Raw genomic sequence first — 5,667 nt, 5'->3', positions numbered from 1 at the left:
GTTAGGCAGCCAACTCTTGATTTCAGCTCAGGTCATGACCCCGGTGTCCTGGGATCAAGACCCACATTGGGCTTAATGCTCAGCAGGGAGTCTGTTTGGGATTCTGGCTCTCCTTCTGCTCCTCCCCTTGCTCTCTCTCTTTCTCTCTCTCAAATAAATAAGTAAAACATTACAGAAAATAAAATAAAATGTATTGCCCACGCATGGTAAAACAAATTAAAACAGCACAAGGGATGCAATTAACAGTAAGCCTCTGTTTTCCCTTCCTGTACCTTCAATCCCACTCCCCTGAAGCAGCTCTGTCAGTAAATACATCATGGACACTTTGGCCGCAAGTCACAAACCCCCTAGTAATCCTGGCTAAGTTACATGAAGTGCAGGGGTAAGCATCTCAGGGTTGGCTCTGTAACTCGTGACACAGTCAAGGAGCTACCCTTCGTTCACAGTACCCTACTTCATTGTCACAAGGCTGCGAACACAGGTCCAGGGAGTACCTTTCCAAAAGAAAGGTTCCTAAGCAGGACGGAAAGGGGTAGAAGCAGAAAGAGCTTTCTCCTCATGCACATCCTTGTTTTCTGAGGAGGAACATTCTTCCAGAAGTCCTAAGTAGACTTGCAATTATCTCTCATTTCTCAGGCAAGAACTGAGTCACTCGCCTATTCCTAGACCACCAGACACAAAAGAAAATGAGATTGCTGTGGCTGACTCAGGTCAATCAGGACTCACCCCCTGGGGCCAGGCACAAGGCTTCCTGGGCAAAACTAGCTTTCTGTTGGCAAGAAAGGAGGGGATTGGGGAATGGAAACTGGGTAGGCTACCTCTAGTGATCACCAAAATGCAAATGGTTAACTGTGTCTTAAAACCTGCCCAGAAATTTTCTATGTAAGTTTAAATATTTTTAAAGTAGATATGCCATATATATGCTCATATATATCTATATATGCATATATACACAAATATTAACACATTATACTTCCCTAAGTATCATATATATATATTATAGATGAATGAAGTTCTCTCTGCATGGTGCTTAACACATAACTAGTACATAGTACCTTTATCAATGCTGATTACTACTGTTACTTTATCATTATTACTTATAGTCTTTGAGACAATATATACACTTTTAAAAAAAGAATGAGGATCATTTTCTAGCAGATACTAAATTTTACTTTTCTAGTATTTTAAAAAATTATGCCAGCACTTTTTTTTGGGCTATTGAATAGTCCTAAAGATATTAGCTGCACAGCTCCTTTAAGGAGAGATAAGAGTTACTGTGGTTAGCAGTGAATACCATTTAAGCATAGTGCAATAATTTTATGAATAACAGCTAGGTGACTAAATGTTGACTTTCTGATGACTATCTAGCCACAACTATTTTCTAATCATGTTAATATGCAGGCAGAAGTAAGAAGGTTGGGTATTAAACATTTTTTGTGTATTTGCACAAAATATCATGTTAGCAAGTGAATTTTACATTATTGACAGATTTTTTGGAAGGAAGAATGACTTCACTACTATTTGCCTAATTCATGATGCATGGAGAAGATGAGAGTTATCTGAGAAATTCTTATGGAGGAGAAGGCCAATATAGATACTGCAAGTATTTGACATAACTGCTTGAAAGCTTGTGGAGAGAAAGGGAGTACAGCAGGGAAGTGTCTCGGAGTTACGCCTGACATAGCATCCTGACCAAGGATCGAAGGTAGGCTTGCACCACAGTAAGTCTGGCTTCAGCCCATAGAAGCTGACCTCTTATAGTCCTTAAGGACAAGTTCCAAAATAGCTTGTCTTTAAGGTAAAAACTTCCAAAATAGCTTGTCTTTAAGGTAAAAACTATCGTTAAGTCCCGTTTTCTCTTGTCTCATCATTTTTCCTAAAATGTGTGGCTAAGTACGAAAATATGATTATACATCTTCTTCCATTTCCAAAACAAGTGATTTAAATTAGAGGATGACTAAGACCTCCTTCAGGTCTGGAATTCTAAGTTAAAAATCAGTGTTTCTGGAAGGGATTGGTCATCAGAATCACCTGGGGGCAGTTCTAAAAATACAGATTCCTAGACCCTGACATTCTGATTCATTTATTCCACAAATGATTATTGAGGGCCTTGTGTTACCTTGTAGGATACACAAGGACAAATGCAACAGACTATTACCATCATTGTGTCCCAGTCGCTATAGAAACTGAGATTCAACCCACTAATCTGTGTTTTAAAAATGCTCTCCAGGCGGGATGCCTGGGTGGCTCAGTTGGTTAAGCATCTGTGCTTGGCTCCGGTCGTAGTCCCGGGGTCCCAGGATTGAGCCTGGGATCGAGCCACGCGTTGGGCTCCTTGCTCAGCAGGGAGTCTGCTTCTCCCTCTGCCTGCTGTTCCCCCCTGCTTGTGCTCTCTCTCTGACAAATAAATAAAATCTTTAAAAAAAAAAATGCTCTCCAGGCAATTCTGATAACTGGACTGTTTAGAGAAGCAATGCTTGAGATCAAATGCAAAGAAGAGACATTTCTGAGGGACCATTTTATTTGGGATGGACTCAACTTTATACTCTGAGAAATATTTCCATTTTTCACTGAAAAAAATTTTAAATAGTTTCTCTAAAACACGTGTGTGTGTGTATTATATATATATATCATATATATATGAACACATTGAAATGTAAATGTTAACAAGAAGAAAACACACACTTAACAGATGTAGTTACAAGTATGTTGATATTGGGTGAGGATATAACAAATTAACATTGATGCTTGATACATTAACTATAGACATCCACACAAGTAAAAAGAATATTGGAGTTGAAAAGTTGAGAGTTCAAGTTCAGATTGCTCATGCAAATACGTGAGTTATTTATTTTGAATTATTTTATTTACTTTGATTTGCTGTTTGAGGAATTTTTAAACCTCACTACTTTAGTGTATAATAGCTTGAAACTTGAAGTGTTTGACTTTAAGGCCTATGAATGCTGAGACTTACAGACAGACATCCTATGCTTGCTAGGGTTATACAACTCCATTTCCCCTTCAATAATACCAGACTGAGAATTTACCAAAACGAAATAAATGAAAGAATCCCTGCTTCCATGCCATCAAATTATAAATACAGACCATTTGATCTACGTCTGGGCAGTGTAAATCTAGGAGACCAGGAAGATAAATGTTAACAAAAGGACTATAAATAGCTAACCCTTAATTGTTAAAATTTGTAAATCAGACCCTTTATCACAAGTTTTCCCTCTGTCAACACCAACATTCCAATATAGTCAATGAAAAATAAAAAGATACCATTCAAAGCTGTCCGTCTCTATTCATTTCTAGTCTCTGTATCACTGAGGGGTCCCGCAGGTGATTCAAAGGAAGAGACTTGGCGGCAGGAACCACAGCAGGTGTAGGCTGGGTGAAGGGAATAAAGAAGGAATGCGAGATTCTAAGAGAACGGAAAGTGGGCAGCCAGTGGACAGTTTTGAGTGTAAAGGGACAAGAGGGGGAAACCAAAGCCCAGACTGAAACCATGAGGAAGAGCAAAGGCCCTCAGACAGAGCTGTAGTTGTTAAGGCATACGGAGTACCAGAGACCCCTTCCCTGAAGCGGAGGGCAGAGTAACACTGCTACCGTCTACCTTCCGCTTTTCTGCGCATGCTTCACAGCGTCAGTTTCCTGTGGGCACAGGCAGGGCGGAGGGTGGATAGGGGATGTGTAGGCAATTTAAGGAAAACCCCCAGACTCTCTAAACTGGCAAACTCTCTCAAAAGACTATTTATTGTAGGCGTTTAAAACTATGCTCCATTTTTCTTTTTCTTTCTTTCTTTCTTTCTTTCTTTCTTTCTTTCTTTCTTTCTTTCTTTCTTTCTTTCTTTCTTTTTTTTTTGTAGGCCCCACCCCAGCATGGAGCCTAACACACAACCCTGAGATCAAGACCCGAGCTGAGATCAAGACATAGATGCTTCACCAACCGAGCCACCCAGGCGCTCCTGTTCTTTATACGTAAACTATTTACTTGCTGGATCCATGACTTTTTCAAATCTAAAACCTGGTTGGGGTTGCAAACGAGTTTTTATTTTCTGTGTTTTAACTAAGTTCTAGCTGCAAGAATTAACATGCTCTTATGTTGCCTCCTGGTCAGTTATTATATTATTAGTAGTAAGTTGTAAGCAAGGAGCCAAATCGAGTACAAAAAAAAAAAAAAAAAACCAGATATTTTGGATTAGCTGTAAATTGCTCCTCTAATTTAGTAAGAATAATCCAGAATTTTACTTTGGTGATTAAAATAATAGGATTAAAAACTGTTTCAGCTTATGAGCTGAACATTCCCTTACTATGGGGAGTTGGCTGTATCGTTACAGGACCTCTATCATCAGCGTGGGTGTGGGCCTGAGTCAACACTCACACAAAAGCTCATCTTCTTGAATACTTGGGTAATTGAAAATGCCAAGACACATTTTATAAATTCAGCAAGAAAAGAGTCATCATTGTTAATGCTGCTGAAAACCTGGATGAGTAATTGGCTTTGAGATTGCGCAATGAAACAGCAGCAGCTCAAATGTCATCGCCTAAAGGAAGACCACCAGTGTTAGGCTAGCTGCCGTTCATGTTATTTCACAAAAGGTTACCCAGAAGGGATGTTACCCACTTCAGGAAGCACAAATGTCGTCGCCAGGACCTTACGTTCTTCGAGCGCAGTGATATAAAAAGACCAAAGGCAATTTAATCCAGAATGATAGATTGAACATCATATAAATGATTTGTACATCCAGGAAGCAGAATGCCTTTCCCAGAAAACCGCTTGAAAAAGGTAGCATTGGAACACTAGTATCACAAAGAAATATACTGGGTTACTAGTTTTCAAAGGGTGATTTAATACAGTAGTGATTTTATAGTGGAAAAGTTACATTTTCCAATTTTTCATTTATTTTTCTCATGTGCAAAAGTCACCAAAGGTGTAAGGCAGGCGATGGGCAGTAGGAAAGCCCATTCAATTCCATTCTATTTGCAAATTACAATTTAAGGTAAATGGTGGCTATTTGTGTTTTTTCAATTATTTTCAAGTAACCCAAGTAAACTTTATTTCATCATAATTTCAGCATTCACCATAGATACAAAAGTTAGGTACCCTGAAGATTTAGAAGGAACTGTTGATTGAAACAGAGTGAAAACTATGCTTTCCCTGTTAGGTTCCTCCATTGCCTTTATAATCCCTGGTGCCCCATAAAATCCCCAGCGAGTCTAAATCCAGATATTCATTACCTAATCCATTTTACCTGTCTTTGTTTGTTTTACCGGTCTTAGCCCATCTATTCAGCCAAAGTAGCTAGATCTCTGGAAGCAGCGTGTCCCTCTGCTTGTGAGGTAGTCTGTAGTATGTTGTGAGAAGGGCAAATCTTGATTCTAAGTTTACAGCAAACGTGCAAGTTTCCCGTTCCTTAAAGCGGTACTTCTATCTATCACTTCCCTCCACAAAGAACCGAATGGCTTCTCATTGCCAATAAGACTATCATAAGTTAACTATTTAAAAAGTCGTTTGTTGTTTGGCTCTCTTCACCCACCCCCACTCATTACCCTCACTCCCACTCACACATACGCAGAATGATCAAGCTTGTGGTTTTTTTTCCTTTACATAAGGGTTTGTTCAGTGCCTAAAACAGAAGCAACTTGAAAACAGCATCCTTTTTG

This window comes from Ursus arctos, unplaced genomic scaffold (assembly GCF_023065955.2).
Source record: "Ursus arctos isolate Adak ecotype North America unplaced genomic scaffold, UrsArc2.0 scaffold_11, whole genome shotgun sequence".
Classification (NCBI taxonomy): Eukaryota; Metazoa; Chordata; class Mammalia; order Carnivora; family Ursidae; genus Ursus; species Ursus arctos.
The sequence above is the reverse complement of the archived record's forward strand: the minus strand, read 5'-3'. Positions refer to the sequence as shown.